This window comes from Leptodactylus fuscus, chromosome 6 (genome assembly GCF_031893055.1).
Source record: "Leptodactylus fuscus isolate aLepFus1 chromosome 6, aLepFus1.hap2, whole genome shotgun sequence".
NCBI lineage: Eukaryota > Metazoa > Chordata > Amphibia > Anura > Leptodactylidae > Leptodactylus > Leptodactylus fuscus.
Window position 1 is genome coordinate 165913153 of NC_134270.1, and position 20892 is coordinate 165934044.

Sequence of the window (20892 nt, forward strand, 5' to 3'; positions counted from 1 at the left end):
TTAGGGTTTTTGAGGACCGGATTGAAAAAAAGCGGAGAATTACCATATACATGCTTTATAGGTTCTCACCCTTCATGGTCCATGCCTGGTTTTGGCTTCACGAGAACAATAAAAGGGGGAGAACACCGAACGTGCTTATAGTGTAGATGAGTTTGCAATGGATGATGGAAATAAAAACGTACAGAGAAATGGACCAGTTGGTCCCTCACCTCCAGGTGTTGTGAAGGAGTCCCAACACCAATGGAAGCATAGAGGTGGCTGCAGAATCCACAGACTGGTCACCGAGGACCAGACGGTAATGGAAAGAAGGAGGCCAGCGGCTAGAGATGGACCTCTGTGCACTCTGGTTCACAGATTGGAGTGCCGAGAGGGTGAATAAAATATATGACCTTTATAGGACAAAAACGTACTTCACAACGCGTTTAGAGCTCCACAAGCTCTTCTTCAGCTGGCCACAATTACTTGTGTGGTTTTGGCTTCAAATTTCATGGACAAACCCTAATAGAAGATAGATAAAGTTTCCTTACTCTTGAAAGAAAGTACTTAAGTACATATAAAATATACATAGAAGCCCCTTGTCCTGACCCAATTGCACTTATTTTTCCAGTAGGAAGACAAGATGGTCCATGTGGTCTTTCTCGGCCATCACTCTTCTACCTTTCTGCTAACAATGGCATCTTCAGCAGTAATCATTGATTTCCAAGTCAGTCCTAATATAGAGAAAATATAAGGTCAATATCCATCTTACACCACAATAATGGAGCTAAAGATAAATTATGAAATTATTCAGGGTGAAACACAATCAAAAACACACAGTTTCTAATATTATCAGTCCTGAAGCTTTTGGACTTTGGGTTCTTTACCCTAAATGACCAGTGTTAGACAAGTCTTAGTGGTGAAGATGGAGTTAAGGATATGCTGTTAACTCAGTCTTTTGGCCGTGCAACGATTGGTTTAGGGAAAAGCTTGTCCTCAAGTGTATATCTCGTATCCCATCTCTGTAGTGGCCTTTGTTGGTGTCGCGAGAGACAGTCCATTTGGCTAGTGACTGTCATGGATAGTATCAGGACCTACTCAGAATTCAGATTGGTGCTTCATCGTGTGATCGAGTGGTTGAGGTCTTTCCATGGAGATAAGATGGTAGATGGGAGCTAAGTTCTCTTTTGCCCATAGTGTCTGGAGAAAGTCTATGGAATGCAAAGGAATAATTGGCACAAGACAAACTCAAGGTAATGCCAGGACCGATGGACTAGGTGTCCCAATAACCATCTGGGCAAACATGCCATATCCTTATAAACGAGGGGCAAATAGAGTCCTGTATCATCCTTGGACCCACACAGCTCATCGATTAGATTCGTATATGTTTATCATTAGGATTGAGCGATCGGGATCGGAAAAGATCGGATTCCAATCGGCGATCGAGTAAATTTCACGATCGCAATCAGAATTCCGATATCAATCTTTTCCGGCAGGATCGAGGTCGAAGGTTATTTCCACAATGCTTGGCTACTGGCCAAGCATGGTGGGAAATGCTAACATTAGGGTTGAGTGATCAGGATCGGGAAAGATCGGATTCCGATCTGCGATCGAGCAAATTTCACGATCGCGATCAGGATCAGCTGGAAAATGATCAAAAATCGGATTTTAAAAACGATCCTGAAATCTCAAGATCGGCTCAACCCTATTTATCATCTGTGGGAGTGCCATATGTCAGAGACCTTCATGTATCTGTTATGGTTCTGTGTATATATATAGATATTTTTTTAAACTACAGAAGCTCTTAGCTGAAAGACACTGCAGCGGGGTCCATTTGTGGGCGGCTGTATGTCTGAACTGAAATGTGAACTACTGCAAAGACACTGCAGAGCGGTACTTAATGTGAACTACTGCAAAGGCACTGCAGCCTGAACTCTATGTGAACAGTGTACTGTGCGACACTCCATGTGAACAAGGTGCAACTAAAACCCTGCCAGTTTAGCTCACTGGCCAGGTGCACCAGTACAAGTGAAAAACACACGGCTGCCAAGGGTTAACACTCACCCCAGGCTAGCAAACACACACACACTTACTTCTGCGACAGCTAGGGGCCACCACGGAAGTTTTAGTATATTCTCCTGAACACAGCTTGGAGTTCCCAGGGGGGTTGCATGCTCCGGCACACAGGTTGGAGTCAAACACCCATACTCTCACACACAGCTGGGAGCCATACATGAAGTCAGACAGTACACATAGGCTATCTCAGAGACCATACCTGCCGCAGATCTACAAGCTGGAACGGCGTCTACTGCTCCTAGCCCTGGTGTAGATCTAACGGTTCAGGGTTTACAGGTCCTACCTAACAGCTCCCAGGAGAAGCAGAGGAACCCCACACAGAGGCCTAGTCTGACAACCTGCCTGAGTACTGGAGCCTATCTCTGCAAACTACTGTCATTCACTCTGTGGACTTTGAGGAAATTTTAGACAAAGTGTGAGCCCCCAGCGGGCGTCACCTCACACTATTTAAAGGGAAGTCCCCGCGCGATAGGAGCAGTGGTGATGACCTCACCGCTCATGTTCACTAGGGGAGAAATAGCATTTAGCTTGTGAGCAGCTCCAATACATCTGAGCATGCTCATTAAGGTGAAAGCTGGATGGTTAGACTGACCCGCAGGTGGCACTATGCGCTATGATAGCAACCTGCGGGACCCAATCCTAACAGTATCTGATCTTGATGACCTATACTAAGGAAAGGCCATCGATATCTTTAACTGAGAAAACCCCTTTAACCGGTTCCATAGACTATATACGTATGGGGAGACAAGTTCTTGCAGTGTTAAGGGTCTGCATAAAATTGTGTAACTTCAGAACCGAGAAGCCAGGAAGCTCCTCAGCATAGCGTAGGGATACTGATTTGGCAGAGTGAGAGACTATAGACCAGGGTCAGGGGATAATCGTACACATTAGGGAGAGTGTGTGCCTACATAGGCAGTACGGAGACTTGCAAGTCATTCCTGCTCCGCTACGGATTCTGGGTAAAAAATATGCAAATCTTTCTCCAGGACCCTGGTTTATGGTCTCTCACTCTGACAAATCAGTATCCCTACGCTATGCTGAGGAGGCCCAATAGGCCGAAACTGTCCATAGCTGGGAATCTGTTCCTTTTGGAATAGAAATACTAATTTGGCAATTAAATCCGCATCGTCAGTAGGCTTATTAACTGAGTCATGCATGATGTTAAGGAGGCTGCCCTCTATAGGGCGGTGTACAGAGTGCACTGTTCTCCTAATTACATGCTGGAGAATAGATTTGCATATTTATTACCTGGAGGCTAAGGAGAATGCCTAGGAATACTCTGTTGCACACACCCTATAAAAGAATGCAGGAGAAGTACATGGGGAGGTTCCCGGGGTGGACCATGAAGGGGTCAGGTGAGAGGCTGGTGATCATAGACACCCATATAAGGCTTCAGGAAACTTAGATGTGGGAGGTTGTCTGGTGGAGTCCTCCGCCCATGTAGGATATAAGCTATGATAGAGTTAAGTGTTGCTCCATTATACTCAGAGGTTTCTTCAGGCCCCAGGTTATAATAGGTGGAGGTCCGGGGGCGTCGATTGAGGAGAACGGAGAAGTATAAGAACTTCCTATATATTTCCCATTCCTTTTGTGGCCATTCTTGACTTTGGCTCAAAAAAAAAAAAAAAAAAAAAAAATCTGCAACAAAAATACTGCATTTCCACATTTTATGATGTGTATTTAGTTGCACATTTACACTTACTGTGGAATTGCTGCAAATCTGCGTCAGTATCACAATGTCAGACACACAAGCACATCTTGTTTCACATATATCCATAGCATAAAATTATTTTGTCACGAGCTGGCAGCGAAGGAACCTGAATATTCTCTATAACTAGTCTGCAGTGTCATCTATTTCACCACTAGATGTCAGTACTAGTCTCTAGATCAGTGATGGCGAACCTATGGCACACGTGCCAGAGAGGGCACGCAGAGCCCTCCATGCTGGCACGCGTGCGGTCGCCCGGATCGCTCACCAACAGGGAATCCGGTACAGGATTCCCTGTTGATGAGCGATCACTGCCTTCAGTTGTATGTGCAAATGCACATACAGCTGAAAGCTGTCAGGGTAGGCCGCGGATCGCGCGACCGCGGCCTACACTGGCTGCAGAGTTTGACCTCTGCCCCGACGCGGGCGCGATGACGTCATCAGCGCCGCCAGTGACAAGAAGGTGGATGCCGGCGGCTCTTCAGGGGTGAGTATGAGAGTGGCTCACTGTGTATATGATGTTGGGGGGAGCGCTTATAATACTTGGTGGGGTGTATGATACTGGGGGGGAGTGTATAATACTGGGGGGGGGCTTATAATACTGGGTGGGGTGTATAATACTGGGGGGAGTGTATAATACTGGGGGGAGTGTATAATACTGAGGGGGCTTATAATACTGGGGGGAGTGTATAATACTGGGGGGGCTTATAATACTGGGGTGGCTTATAATACTGGGGGGTGTACTAAAGAGCATATAATACTGGGGGGGGGCCTATTTATAAGCACACAATACTGTGTGTGGATGCCACTGTGGAGCATATAATCCTGTGGGGGGGACACACCTACTGCGGAGCATATAACACTGGGGGGCTACTGTGGTACTGTGGAGAATATAATATTGTGTGGTGGGCCCACTGCAGAGCATATAATACTGTCTGGGGTCCCCTCACTATTTATATCACACAGTATCTGTTTTATAGCAGACGTGATATTAGTACAGGATGTAAGAATATTACACGGTAACTATAAAACAGATCCTGTGCGATGTAAATAGTGAAAATTAATTGTTCAAAGTACCAAATGCCGAGACCTTTACATTTCAGTACAACGTTGTTTGTATTATTGAAAGCTCTGTAAAGCCCCACATGACTGTAATTTTTGGTCAGTAACTGTCCGCAATTGTGGATCCGCATAGTATTAAGTCTATATTGTCGTGTTGGCACTCCGCAAAAATTTTGTGGGTTTTGGGTTGCAGTTTGGGCACTCGGTCTCTAAAAGGTTCGCCATCACTGCTCTAGATTAAGCTTTACTGCTTGAGGTTTAGTGCAGACATCCCCGACCTATAGATCTGCCATATTGCTGGGGGCAGAGCGCCACCATCCTTGTGTGAGCGGTGTATATGTGTGCTGTGTAATATATATTTATATATATGCTGCAGGTGTATATGTGTGTTGTGTGCTGAGAACTGTGTATGTATGCAGCACTGCACCTCTAATGAGGCGAGGTGAGGCGAGGGCCTCAGGCAGCGATCCCGAGGGGGCGGCAGCCGCGGTTATTTATTTATTTTTTAACTTTTTTCCCCTAAACTAGCGCAGGAGAAGGCTGCTCTTAAAACAACCCGAGCGGCCCCTCTCCTGCGCTGGTTTAGACCTTTGCGTCTGAGATGCAGACGTCTTACTGCTGGGTGATGAGGAGGCGGCAGCGGGAGCAGCTGCGAGATCGGTAAGTAAAATAACTTTGTTTTGTTTTGTTTTATAATAGGCAAAATGGGGATACTATTTACCTACCTCCCAAGGCCTGCTCACTGCCGCCCCCACTTCCCACTCTACTATAGGCGTGGAGGGCGGCTGTGAATTACCCCAGGCCTGGCCACAATCCCATTACAGTTATTATTATACTCAGGTGTCTTTTGAGACCCCCGAGTATAATAATCGGAGCCCCAGGGGAGGTGAGGGAACATAATAAACAATGTTACCTCTCCGGGATCCGATGTTAATCCTAGCAGGCTTCGGGCCTATATGGTAATGTCCCAGATGTCACGTGGTCTGGTATATTACTGTATCGGCCCAAAGCCTGTGGTAGTAGTAACATATAGGCTTGAAGCCTGTGCTAGTAGTAACAGGCTATTACTGCTAGCACAGGCTTTGGGCCTATATAATAATATCCCAGACCATGTGATGTCTGGGTATTAACATATAGGCCCGAAGCCTGCTAGGTTTAACATCGGATCCCGGAGAGGTGTTTATTATTAGAGATGAGCGAGTAGTACTCGATCGAGTAGGTATTCAATCGAATACTACGGTATTCGAAATACTCGTACTCGATCGCGTACCACTCGCTGTTCGAATGTAAAAGTTCAATGCAGAACCAGCGTTGATTGGCCAAATGCTATACAGTCGGCCAATCAACGCTGGTTCTTCTCCTACCTTTAGAAGTCTTCTCCGTGCAGCTTCCCCGCGGCGTCTTCCAGCTCTTCATTCACTCTGCCAGGCATCGGACCTGGGCAGAGCCGACTGCGCATGCCCGCACTACATTTTCTTGTAGTGCGGGCATGCGCAGTCGGCTCTGCCCAGGTCCGATGCCTGGCAGAGTGAATGAAGAGCCGGAAGACGCCGCGGGGACGCTGCAAGGAGAAGACTGCTCGGGGGATCCAGCCCGACCCTCACTCGTGGACTTGGTAAGTATAATTTGTTCGAACGTAGCCTACCCCTGAAACAAGCATTTTCCCCCCATAGACTATACTAGGGTTCGATATTCGATTCGAGTAATCTAATATTGAGGGGCTATTTGAAACGAATATCGAACCGCAAACATTTTACTGTTCGCTCATCTCTATTTATTATGTTCTCTCACCTTCCCTGGGGCTCCGATTATTATACTCAGAGGTCTCAAAAGACCCCTGAGTATAATAATAGTTCATGGGTGTGCTACTGTAGGGCATAATAGAGCTTGTAGAGTCCACTGTAGCCCCTGTAACCTATATTAGGCCCCACAGCTGCCCCCCTGCAACCTCTATTATGCCCCACAGTCTATTGTGCCACTGTGGGGCATAATATAGGCTGAAGGGGCCACTGTGGGATGTGTGTGTGTGTGTATATATATATATATATATATATATATATATATATATATATATATATATACACGAGGGGGGACCCAAAAGTTTCCAGAAAAGTTGTTTTTGAAGCGTGTATTTATTTTTTTGTCCAAAATTCCTTCAATCTCCTTCAAAGTCTTCTCCTTTAGTGGCAATACACTTGTCAAATCTCGTCTGCCATTGTTCGAAACATTTTTTAAACTCCATCTACTTTGATATGTGCAAGCGCCCCCGTCGGTTTCCTCTTCACCTCCTCCACGTCAGCGAAACGCTTCCCCTTGAGGTTCCTCTTCATTCAAGGGAATAAAAAAAAGTCACTGGGAGCCATATCGGGTGAATAGGGTGGGTGGGGGCAAAACAGCCATGCCGTTTCTTGCCATGAAAGTGGTCACCGAGATGGCGGTGTGTGTGGGCTGGGGCATTGTCGTGGTGGAAAAACCAATCACCAGACTGCCACATTTCGGGCCTTTTTCGCCGCACACTGTTACGCAATCTCTTGAGAACCCCCAAGTACAAAACCTGGTTGATGGTCTGACCTGTTGGAACGAATTCCGAGTGCACAATCCCTTTGCATCGAAAAAAAACTAATGACCATTGTCTTCACATTGGACTTCGCTTGACGAGCGACGGCTGGACAAAACAGCTCTTGCAAGAAAATTCACTGCGGGTAGACGAAACCTTCCGTATCAACGCCGCTTGGTACACTGACTGAGAAGGTGTGATTGAACAAATAACTAGCACACTTTGGACCTATTATATACTGTAAACAACGAAAAGCGGCGCCCCCACTAGAAAAAATTATTAAATCTTAACCTTTATTGGTGGTTCATTAAAAATAGGTGCACAAACACAGAATACGGCCCCCATGTATAACGCAGCGGATATATATGTGTGTAACATTGCCCTGTCCCTAGTAGTCTTAGGTATTTACTTGCCCCCCTCCCTATTCCACAACAAGGAGATTACTATAGGTAGTAACAGAGTGTTTTTACAAGATGTTTAAGCTGATTCCCTAAGTATCCCTAGCACTGATACATGGATCACATAGGTGTTAGTGACAACAGTGACAACCTGGATTTATCAGAGAATAAAGGAGGGCGTCACATTAGACTCGTATATGAACCTAACACCTACTATTCAGGACTAGGTCTGTCTTGCTGCAAACAGGGTAGGGCAATTAGATTATCACACCCCAATCAATTATCACACCCGCCACTCCAGGCCTGATCGCTGGTACATTTCAGCAGGTTCTAGTATCTGCCATGTATCAAAAGATGAACACCCTTCCGACTCAATTCCGGGGGTGGTGGGGCGTCTTATGATCGTCCGCCTCAAGCAGCAGAGATGCTAAGTGCACCATTGTATGTATGTTTTCTGTATACTGTATATGTGTGTGCTGCATGTATTCATAGTCATGTTAAACTTTGCTATGTACGTATGTGTATACAGCATGACGGCATATGAAAACCCTAAAGGGCACTACTGATGTAGTTAAACACTTAGTAAGTTCTACAATTTAGCAGTTCTTTGTTATACACATTTGAGCAAACAGTAAGATGAACGGTAAGATATCTGCCACTTCTCCACCTGCCTTAGGCTATTTTGATATAGGGCGTGCTCTGGATCCTACTTACCCGGTGTTTGCACTGCAGAGCTATCCGTGTCCCAGAGAGATATGTTTATTTAATGGATTCGCATTGGAATGAGGTCGCCTTGTCGTTTACTGTTTGATCAAATGTGTATAACAAAGAACTGCTAAATTGTAGATCATATTAGGTGTTACTAACTACATCAGTGTTGCTCTTTAGGGTCTTCATATGTCCTTGTGCTGTGTGCGGAGTGCTCTGTATTTTTGTAATTTTTTTTAATTACTTCATCGTGAGCATCTGCTCACACTGAGATGTGCAGTCTTAACCCTTTTTTGTTATATATATTTTTACTTATGTTGCCCCAGATACAGAGACACTGCACGGTACCACTTCATTAATCCTGTATACTCAGGACGAGTTTCAATATCTGCTATTATTTGGAGGGTGATAGATAGGCAGTAGTAAGGAAAAGTCTAGTCCTAGCTAGGGGTCACAGTTTGGTGCAAGCCATTGACTGGGACATGTTGCAATAGAGCCCTGTATTGACAATGTACTGACAAGTACTTACCCCTGGCTGTTCTGGTTCTCTTGGCAGAAATGTTTCTTGGTAAAGTAGCCAACTGGAAAAAAATAATAATCAAAAATTGAAAGCTAAGAATGGTGAAATTGGAAGAGATACAGGGACTTTAGAACAATCAGCCTCAAATTCTGGATTTTGTGGGCAGTACAGGAATTCAGCCTCAGAGATTTTCTCTAATTATTTTGTAAATGTTATGGTGACCCCTGCCATGTTGTAGGCCCAGCATCAGCACAATGAGAGAGGCCTCAAAATGCAATGGAATTAAAATTTAAAGAGGATATTTCATGTCCTCTGATGGGGCGGTGTTAATATACCACTACAAAGCTGACTGTGTATTGAATTCAGCTCACTGTCAACTTTGCCGGTATGTGCCTGGTTGAACTGTCTGAAGGACAGCTCAGCATCATCACTATAAAACATAGTGTAGAATACTCTTAGGGCTTCTAGGAACCTATCTATAAAACATAGTGTATAACACTGTCAGGGCTCCTAGGAACCTATCTATAAAACATAGTGTATAACACTGTCAGGGCTCCTAGGAACCTATCTATAATACATAGTGTAGAATACTGTCAGGGCTCCTAGGAACCTATCTATAAAACATAGTGTATAACACTGTCAGGGCTCCTAGGAACCTATCTATAAAACAGTGTAGAACACTGTCAGGGCTCCTAGGAACCTATTTATAAAACATAGTGTATAACACTGTCAGGGCTCCTAGGAACCTATCTATAAAACATAGTGTAGAACACTGTCAGGACTCCTAGGAAACTATAAAACATAGTGTAGAATACTGTCAGGGCTCCTAGGAACCTATGTATAAAACATAGTGTAGAATACTGTCAGGGCTCCTAGGAACCTATCTATAAAACATAGTGTATAACACTGTCAGGGCTCCTAGGAACCTATCTATAAAACATAGTGTATAACACTGTCAGGGCTCCTAGGAACCTATTTATAAAACATAGTGTATAACACTGTCAGGGCTCCTAGGAACCTATCTATAAAACATAGTGTAGAACACTGTCAGGGCTCCTATGACTTTATCTAGCTCATTTCTAGCCTCCTGAGACAAACACAGTTGAAGTAATTTCAAAGTAACACGCATGTCTATGGGGAAACTGATAGTAGGCAGTGGATACAAAATGCTTATTTAACCAAACATTGCACTGCCATTTATTTTTTAACCCAATACTCCAAAAAAATTAACCTGTGTAATTCATGGATGCATGGTCCCCAGAAAAACAACTATTCACTATTATCGCAGACCTGCTGGCGTTCATTACCGCTTATCCTTTAGAAACAGCAGTTTTCACTGCTAGTCTGAATTTTTCAATTGAAGCCCCTGATGAATCGATAACTTGGAAGAAACGCATAGGGTTGTTATGTAGGGATATTAGTGTGTTGGTCTTTTGCTCTGCATTTGGCTATTACCCAGAACCTAAACAGCAGTCTTCTCCCTTCATTTCCTCCGTTGGCGTGGCACAAGGCCAGTAACCTCACTGGAAAGAATGATCACAGCTGCTTACACTAAGTCATGGTCCCAGAGGTTGCTCTATTACAGCCAGAGAGCTTGATACATTCTATCCACACTTGATACATTCTATATGTGACTGAGGGAGGTAGATTCCACATACCTCCCAACCGTCCCGATTTCCACGGGACATTCACGATTTCGGTGACGTGTCCCACGGTCCCGGTTGGAGGGAGTTATGTCCCGATTTCAACTCAGATCTGCATCCAGAGGACGCAGATCTGAGTTGAATACATACGCGGCTAAAGCAAGGAGCTGTCAGAGCTCAACTCCTTGCTTTGCCACTGCACTACGGCTACTGGCTGTGTAGACACGATGTGATGACGTCACATCGCGCCTACAACTGTGTTAGTGAGACTGCGGAGAGAGTGGCGGGGGAGCGAGGAAAAGGTGAGTGTAAGTGTTTTTTGTGTGTACACAGTGAGCTGGAACATTAAACTGGGGGCAGATGGAGAGGACGGCATGACACTGGGGGCAGATGAAGGAGAAGATGGCATGACACTGGGGGAAGAGATGTGGGGACATGAATCTGGGGGCAGAGATGTGGGGACATGAATCTGGGGGCAGAGATGGCGGGACATGAATCTGGGGGCAGAGATGGGGGACATGAATCTGGGGGCAGAGATGGGGGACATGAATCTGGGAGTAGAGATGGGGGGCATTAATCTGGGGACAGAGATGGGGGGACATGAATCTGGGAGCAGAGATGGGGGACATGAATCTGGGGGCAGAGATGGAGGGGACATGAATCTGGTGGCAGAGATGGGGGGACATGATTCTGGGAGTAGAGATGGGGGGCATTAATCTGGGGACAGAGATGGGGGGCATTAATCTGGGGACAGAGATGGGAGGGACATGTAGACTCCCTCGAATGGAATACCAACACAGATGTGAACAAGGGGTAACAATGATGGTAACAATGATGACAGAAATCTCTATATACTCACCAAGCTTGAGAATGGCAGACCTTGCTGTGACCTGGATTAGTTCACAAGACCCCTTGGCACAACGGCAGCAGCGGAGCTTAAACCGCAGCAGCAACGTGCAGATATTGGATTCTCCAAAGCAGCATTTGTAGAGATGATGGAGAAGATCCCTGGCAGACTGGCCAAACTGGCGCAAACTCCTTTTGATGTGTTTCCATATATTGGATACAGGTTGGTCATCTTCCTCGGCTCCTCTCATTTGGATAGTGACTGATTCATAGGAAGGAGCAGGAGGTTTTTCTTCTTCCCAGCATCTCTCTTCATTCCTTTCCTTTTTGTTTCTTCCTCTGGATATATCAATAAATCCATCGGTTTCCTCGACACTCAGCCTGATGGTCCTGGAGGCAAGAGGAGAAGAGATTGTATTCCTAAATTAGACTTACCAAGACTCAAAATGTAATTAGACAACTATCATAGTCTATAATGGGGTCCCTCAGGCTTATGTTATGGTGCCTGTGTGGTTTGCTGCACTTTTTCTAGTGGAATTTTTGCAGGAAAATATAACGGTCGCTCCTAAAGAAACCTCCATTACAGATGTGAATGTAGACCTACTGTATATAAAACCGGAAATCCCTTTAACCCCTTCCCGACATCCACCATTAATAATATGACAGAAGTTAGGTTATGAAATATGGAGGTCGCTCAAGAGCAGAGCAGCCACTGTAGCCACGGGGTATATGCTGTATTATACAGCAGATACCCGGCACTAATGCCAGTGATCAGTGTGCGCAATGCTGACCAAGGTACCATGTTCCCATTGCCACATGGGAACCACCATATTGGCGAGGATCACTGGCACCCAGAACAAGATTTGGAGCCAGTAATCCATTGACATGACAGCCGGAAGCCTATTGAAGATTCCAAGGTTTGTCTGCAATTCATATGTATTTATTGTATTTTGCAATTCTTTGCAACGTATTAGCACTGGAATGCATTGCATTAGTGATCAGACCACTGGGATGAAGAGGGGTCTAATAATTAAAGTACATAAAAAAATATATATAAAAATATATATAAAAAAAATTTAAAAAAGAATTAAAAGTCAAATAACCTCCTTTCCCTAGAATACATATAAACTTAAGAAATCAATGTGAAACACATACACATTAGGTATCCCTGTGTCTGAAAACGGCCAATGAACAGAATTCTAAAAATATTTTTCCTATATGGTGAACGCCATAGCAGGGAAAAAGAAAAAAATCAAAAATGCCAAACCTCCATTTTCTCTGCAGTTTTGCCTCTGATAAAAATGTAAAAAAAAGCAATCAAACCAATAAAAGTACACATGGCCCTGCAAAAAAAAAAAAAAAAAGCCGCTTTATGCATCCCATAGACGGAAATATTAAAAAGTGATGGGTATCAGAATACGGCGTCTTTCAGAAAAAAAATTGGGGGGTAAAGTTTTGGATTTTCTTTAATGGGTTAAAATGTAAATAAAAGCATTTAAATATGATATCCTTGGAATCATTCTGAAACATAGAATACAGGTGACATGTCACTTTGGTTGCAGATTGAATATCGTAAAAACGAAGACCGTAAGAAATTCACACAAATGCACTTTTTCTCCAATTCCACCCCATTCTGATTTTTTTCCAGCTTCCCAGTACATTGTACAGAATAATAAATGGTAACATCATGAAGAACAATTTGTCCCGCAAACATTAAGTCCTCATATGGAAGGCAGGGAGTCCAAAACGGAAATTGAAAAAAAACCACTTCTTGCGAGAAGCAGGGGGCCCGCGTTGCGGAAACGCAGATTTTTTTTCTTGTAGATTTTGTTGCGGTTTTTTTTTTGAGCCAAAGCGAGGAGTGTCTACAATTGGAATGGGAAATATATTGGAAGTTCTTATACTTTTCCCTTCTCCACAACTGACTCCTGGCTTTCGCACAAACATACATGAAAATCTGCAACAAAAAACACTGCATTTCCAAAAATTGGGGTCATCCAGATAGCCATAGATGGGAAAAATGGTCTGGTACCCATCTATCTTGACCAGCCCGAATACAGCTTGGCTACTGAGTTCAATTAAGCCGAGCCATGTTCGGGCCAATGGTTCATAGACGGGCCATTTTCCCAGACAAGGCCATTTGAATCAGCCATTAGGGTTTATTCACATGTTGCAAGCTAATTTAAAGTTTTTGCTAGATTTTTTCCAAAATCACAACAAAATGTCATTAAACAAGCTACAGCTATAGGTGTGCAGTATACTGTATACTTACTCATCTAATGGGCCCTCCATCATAGACCTCTCCTGCAAATAGAGAAAAGGGACATCGAAAATTAGTGGAGCATTTCTTAATACCTTCTTATATTTGGAATAACGTTAACTAGACCTCCGGTACTCACTGCTCCTTATGTCTGTCTATGAGCAGCCATCGCTAAAAATGTTAGCTAATAATTTTGGACTAATCTCATAAATGATTTAATCCCGTGTTCACAAGGCAGTATTTACCTCTAGATACTGAAAGCATCTCCAGTGACGTGAACAGGGCTGAAACAATGGGAGTAGGTGGAGTGGGTACACAACCCAGGAAGCAGGGGCGTAACTACCATAGAGGCAGCGGAGCTGGCTGCCACAGGGCCCGGGCCATTAGGGGGCCTGGTGACAGCCGCTACCGCTGCTTTTTTTTGTTTTGTTTTTTTTTTAATTGGCCATTACGGGCCCTATTTACTTGCCGATCCTGGACATAATACTGTGTGCAGGGGCCACTATGGGGGCATAATACTGTGTGCAGGGGCCACTATTGGGTATAATACTGTGTGCAGGGGCCACTAAGGGACATAATACTGTGTGCAGGGCTTACTAAGGGACATAATAGAGTGCGGAAGAGGGGTCGGTCGAGGGGGCATGTCAAAATTTCACCACGGGGCCCCGCCATTCCTAGTTACGCTACTGCCAGGAAGGGATGTCTCACTTGTGGTGGAAAGTAGAATCAAAGGCAAAGCCCTGGAAGTGAAGTCAAAATCAATTCCACTTTTCTGGTACCTTAGAGGCTCTGCAAACATGACATGGCGTCCAGATACCAAACATCTGAATCTGCTCTCCAAAATCCATAGTGTTCCTTCCCTTGTGCGCCCTGCTATGTGCCCAAATGGCAATTTATGCCACATGCATGACACTGGTGTACCCAGGATAAGATACAGTAATGTCATATGTTGGTATAAACTGATATTAGGGTAAAGCCGGGCACAGAAGGGAATGAGCGATATTTGGTTTTTGGCACACAGATTTAGACATCTTAGCTTTTGTATGTCATGACACTTTTGCAGAGCTCCTCAAATGCCAGTAAAGTGGAATTCCCTGACATGTGTTGCTATAATTTATTCTCCAGAAATGAATATGCAGCTGACTATGAAAAGTGAAAATGACAATTTTTCCAGGAATACGTCATTTCAGTGTGTAATATGTTGAGCCCGGCTGGTATCAGAGATGGATGCTCCAAAAGCTGTTGTGCCCGGGATACTCGCTTAACAGTTTTTGGAGTGTGTGTATCTGCTGAGACAAACTTGGTAGAAAATATCAGGCAATGAAATATTATATCTCTGGAAAAATTGCAATTTTCCCTTTTCAAAATCAGCAGCGCATGAATTTATTTAAATTAAATGAATGCAATAGTCAAGGGTTAAAAATGCTCACTATGCCACTTGAGAAATCCCTTGAGGGGTGTAGTTTCCAAAATGGGGTGACATGTCTGCAGAATCCACTTTCCTGGCAATTCGGGGGCTCTGCATAAGTGGCATGACGTCCAAAAACCAAACTCTGCTTCAAAAACCAAAATAGCGCCCAGCTGTGCCCAAACAGCAGTTTATGCCCACATAGGAGATTGTTAACTGCATTATCCACTAGTGTCACACATGTGGCATAAACTGCCATTTGGGCACACAGCAGGGGTGAAGGAGCGCTATGTGACTTTTGGATCATAAATTTAGATTGTTGGTGTTTGGACATCATGTCATATTTGCAGAGACCCTAAAATTGCCCCTACAAAATTAGATCACTTCTTGGGGAGTTACAATTTACTGGCACCTCCAGGGCTCTGCAAAAACATCATGGCGTCCAGAAAGCGCCCTAAATCTGTGCCCCAAAGCTAAAAAGCACAGAATTCCTTCCCTTCTGAGCCCTGTTCTGTGCCCAAGCAGCAGCTTACACCCACATATATACTTTTTTTTGTACCCAGGATGCCCACTTAATAGTTTTAGGAGTGCAGGTCTCTGATGACTCAAAGTGGGTGCAACGTATTTGGCACCGAAATGGCATTTCTTTTTTAAAAAAAATTCAATTTTCACGTTGTACATTAATTTTTGTGAAGCATTTTTAGGCTCAAAATAATAATTCACCTTGAGATATTGCTTGAGGGGTGTAGTTTCTAAAATGGGGTCACTTATGAGGGGTGTACATTGTACTGGAACTTTAGGGGTTCTGCAAAACTATTCCAGTCACATCTGCCCTTCAAAACCCAAATAGTGCTCTTTCTATTTTAAACCGGACCGTGTACCCATCCAGCAGATTACAACCACATATGGGGTATTGCCGTGTTCAGGAGTAATTGTGTAACAAACTGTGGGGGGCTTTTACTCCTTTAACCCCTTGTGAAAATGAAAACTTTGGGGATAAAGTAACGTTTTAGTAATTTTTCATTTACACATTCCAATGTTAATAAAATCTGTGAAATGGCTATAGGGTCAAAATACTCCCTATACCCCTTGATAAACTTGATCAGGGGTGTAGTTTCCAAAATCGGGTCACTTTTTGGGGGTTTCTATTGTTTTGGTACTCTAGGGGCTCTGTAAATAAGACATGGCGCCTGAAACCTATTCCAGCAAAATCTGCTTTTCAAATGCCAAGTGTCGCTCCTTCTCTTCTGTGCGCAAAAATCAGTTTACACCCACATGTGGGGGATTTCTGTGCTCGGGAGAAATCTCGAAACAAGCTGTGGATACAATTTCTCCTTTAACCCTTTGTGCTAATTTTAGGGATAAATGAATGTATTATTGAATAAAAGTGAAATGTCTAAATTTCACCTCCATGTTGTTTTAATTCCCGTGAAATGCTTAAGGGGTTAAAGGGATTCTACCATTAAAACTTTTTTTTTTGGAGGTCACACATCGGAATAGCCTTTAGAAAGGCTATTAGTCTCTTACCTTTAGACGTGGTCTCCGCCGCGCCGTTCCTTAGAAATACCGTTTTTTATCGGTATGCAAATTAGTTCTCTGGCGGCGATGGGGGCAGGCCCCAGTGCTGAAAATGCGATGGGGGTGTCCCCACCGCTGCCAGAGAAGTGTCTCCAAGCACCGCCTCCTTCTTCATCCGCTGCGTCATCTTCAATGTCTTCCACCGCAGGCTCGTAACTTCTAGCAGAGCAGAGCAGACTGCGCAGGTCACAGGAAAATTGCCGCTTGCACGGTATTGTTAGCGGCCAGTTTCCCGTGGCCTGTGCAGTTTGCTTTGCTCTGCTAGGTTACGAGCCTGCGCCGGAAGAAGACTTTGAACATGACACGGCAAACGAAGAAGGAGGCGGCGCTTGGAGACACTTCTCTAGCAGCGGTAGGGACGCCCCCATCACATTTTCAGCATTGGGGCCCGTCCCCATCGCTGCCAGAGGCTCACCACATACCGGTAAAAAACGGTATTTCTAAGGAACGGTGCGGTGGAGACCACGTCTAAAGGTAAGGGACGAATAGCCTTTCTAAAGGCTATTCCAACGTGTGATCACCAAAAAAAAAAAAAAGTTTTAATGGTAGAATCCCTTTAACAAACTTCTTAAATGCTGTTTTTAATTATTTGAGGGGTGCAGTTTTGAAAATGGTGGTGATTTATGGGGGTTTCTAATACATAGGCCTTTATAATCCTCTTTAGATCTGAGTTTGGGAACTTTTCTTGTAAATCTGGAAAATCACTGTTACACTTCAAAGCCTTCTACCATCCAAAATAAATGAAAGGACGATTAAAAATGAAGTTGGTGTAAAGCAGAGATATGGCAGATAATATTTATTCATGTATTTGTGTGATATGACTATCTGTTTGAAAAGCAGAACATTTCACATTTTGAAAATTGTGATTTTTCAAAATTTCCATCAAATTTCCTAATTTTTTTTATAAATAAATGCAAAAACATTGATCAATGTTTACCACTAACATGAAGTATAATGTGTCATGAAAAAACAATCTCTAAATCACTTGTGTAAGTTATAGTGCTACAATGCAGAGGTGTAAGGCTACATAAACAGGGCCAAAGTGGTTTTTGATGTCCACAAAGATGGATCCATATTCCCCCCAAAATATGTCAGCATTGTATCCGTACGTCATACATAATTTGGAATCTGCAAACAGAATTTTATGATCCCATCTATTTGTATGAGCGAGTTTGTGCAATTTATACGGACAAGAATAGAATATTCCCTATATCTATAAAACCCACAGATGAGTGTATGGGGCCATCGAAAATCGGATCCGTAATTTTAGAACAATATATAAAAATTGTGTGCATTGGGCTTAACTTCAATCTCTTGGTCCAAATGCAAAATTTGTGATGGGACTTTTAACTACCATTCTCCATTCATAACACCGGTATCTTAAGTGGCCGTTTGTCATTTGACTTCAGTGTCGAAATGGGGTTCTATCATGTAAAATAATCTGGGATCCCACCCACCAAAAACTCTTCAGAAATAAATCAATACCCCAACCAGTTTGGATGTCTTCTGCTGGACCATTATTGTGTTAGACCCTGGGCCTACCTGAGGATTCTTGGGGACTCTGATGGGTCGGTCCAACACTATTAGGCCTGGGTGGGCATTAGAGCACAGGTGTATCCTATATAATTTTTTGGTTTTCTCTTTGCAGTGTAGTTTTTAGGCTTAATCTTTGTGAAGAGAACTTAGGATGCAAATGATAACCTATATCCGATGCGTATCCTATATATGGAAGACATTCTTACGCCGAGGGTTATGTCTACCCACACAAAAAATTTTTCATATGTTTGGAATGCAAATAGATTAAACTTACTAGAATAATCTGATTGTGCAATCTGCTCGGCGCTCCGGATTTCAGTGGTTAAGGAAGCTCTACTACTGTGTATTTATCACGCGCAGAAAGCTCCTCTCTCTGTTCTTGGGTGTCGAGGATTAAATTAAACATGGATGCCTTTTGGAGTTTGTAAAATTGCTAAGCACGCCCCTATTCTGTCGGCAGGCTAACCTATAGGACCATGCTACATGACGAAGACTGACATGGGAGGAGGAGCTTTCTACGTCCGTGTTGGGAAATCAGCAGGAGCTCCACCCATGAAATCATAAAAGTAAAATATGTGGAAAGCAATGAAGTCTTTTTGTGTCATGGATGACCTCTTCAAATAATCGCTTACATGGTGGCTGCTTCATGTATTATACAATGCTATCCAGAAAGGAACCACTCAGATCTGACATATGGACCCATCAAGAATTCCACGTCACCTGACTAATAATAGGTTCACACCACGTTTGGTTTTCCATTCGGGGGGTCCATTTGGGGACCTCCCAAACAGAAACCTAATCCGGTTAAAAAGCGGTTACCTTCGTAAACCCGTGGAGCCCATAGACTAGTTTCTGCCCGAAAAGGGCGGAGAATGTGGAGAAAAGAATGCTGTACCACATCACCAAGAGAATCAGTGGGCTTGCACTAAATGGACACTGGAGGTCATCCAGAACCTACATCAGAGACCATCTCTCTAAATGGAGTCATCTAACAAAGAAACAACCACCTATAGAAACTTTGTGCACACCTTCTCTTGATGGTCCTGACATCCTCCTCCACGTAAATCCAACCAGGATAGGGGTTACACGTTACTGTCCAGTTCTTACCTGTAAAATTTTTGCTTATCCTGAAGGGATTAGGTGTATGATCTTCAACATGAAATGCCTATGACCCCCAATCCCTCCACCACGTTCCCATGTTGAGTAGATCCAGGTTGTAGCTTTAACTGTATTCCATATGTTACAACATAATAGACAGTGAGCAAGCGTAAAACAAAAGCCCAACAACTCCAGATTATCTGATCTGCTGCCCTGTAATGTTTCCATCTCCATCTGAAACCTCTCGTTCTCCCAGAACACTCTGTAAAATCCTTCACATGGAACTGCAATAAATCCAAAAAATGTTCTCAGGGATTTTTGCGCGTTGTCTCAAGTCCGGAAGTCAGAACTGAAGCGATATATACACTAGCAAATGTTACCCAACAGTTTTAGGGAGTGTCCTGGTAATACAAAAACACACAGCGCTCCATTCCATTTCCTTATTTAGAGACATCGAAAGTTGTTTGTGTTTAACTCTTACTATCCAAATGAAATAGACCGTATAGATATTACCTTCTAGTATCTAATTCTGTATGTACAGCTGCTACATAGTGATTAGGAAAACTAATATACTACACATCCTACATATATATCATACTAATCCTGAGTTACATCCTGTATTATACTCCAGAGCTGCACTCATTATTCTGCTTGTACTGTGTACATACATTACTTATCCTGTACTGATCTTGAGTTATATCCTGTATAATACTCCAGAGCTGCACTCACTATTCTGCTGGTACAGTCACTGTGTACATACATTACATTACTTATCCTGTACTGATCCTGAGTTACATCCTGTATTATACTCCAGAGCTGTGCTCACTATTCTGTTGGTCACTGTGTACATACATTACATTACTTATCCTGTACTGATCCTGAGTTACATCCTGTATTATACTCCAGAGCTGTGCTCACTATTCTGTTGGTCACTGTGTACATACATTACATTACTTATCCTGTACTGATCCTGAGTTACATCCTGTATTATACTCCAGAGCTGCACTCACTATTCTGCTGGTGCAGTCACTGTGTACATACATTACATTACTTATCCTGTACTGATCCTGAGTTACATCCTGTATTATACTCCAGAGCTGCACTCTCTATTCTGCTGGTACAGTCACTGTGTACAGACATTACATTACTTATCCTGTACTGATCCTGAGTTACATCCTGTATTATACTCCAGAGCTGCGTTCACTATTCTGCTGGTACAGTCACTGTGTACATACATTACATCACTTATCTTGTACTGATTCTGAGTTACATCCTGTATTATACTCCAGAGCTGCGCTCACTATTCTGCTGGTACAGTCACTGTGTACATACATTACATTACTTATCCTGTACTGATCCTGAGTTACATCCTGTATTATACTCCAGAGCTGCGCTCACTATTCTGCTGGTACAGTCACTGTGTACATACATTACATTACTTATCCTGTACTGATCCTGAGTTATATCCTGTATTATACTCCAGAGCTGCGCTCACTATTCTGCTGGTACAGTCACTGT

At 43.4% G+C, this 20892-nt stretch overlaps 2 long non-coding RNA genes across 2 annotated transcripts; both read right to left on the reverse strand.

Annotated features, from left to right (window-relative positions):
- Positions 1–502: 502 nt before the first annotated feature.
- Positions 503–11590, reverse strand: LOC142209820 (uncharacterized). Its single transcript, XR_012716965.1, has 3 exons — positions 11508–11590; positions 9015–9066; positions 503–710 (listed from the first exon to the last, which is right to left on the reverse strand). It is a non-coding gene; the product is annotated as an uncharacterized LOC142209820 (long non-coding RNA).
- Positions 11591–11689: 99 nt separating this feature from the next.
- LOC142209821 (uncharacterized) lies at positions 11690–19696 on the reverse strand. Its single transcript, XR_012716966.1, has 3 exons — positions 19384–19696; positions 13767–13798; positions 11690–11884 (listed from the first exon to the last, which is right to left on the reverse strand). It is a non-coding gene; the product is annotated as an uncharacterized LOC142209821 (long non-coding RNA).
- Between the last annotated feature and the right edge of the window lie 1196 nt (positions 19697–20892).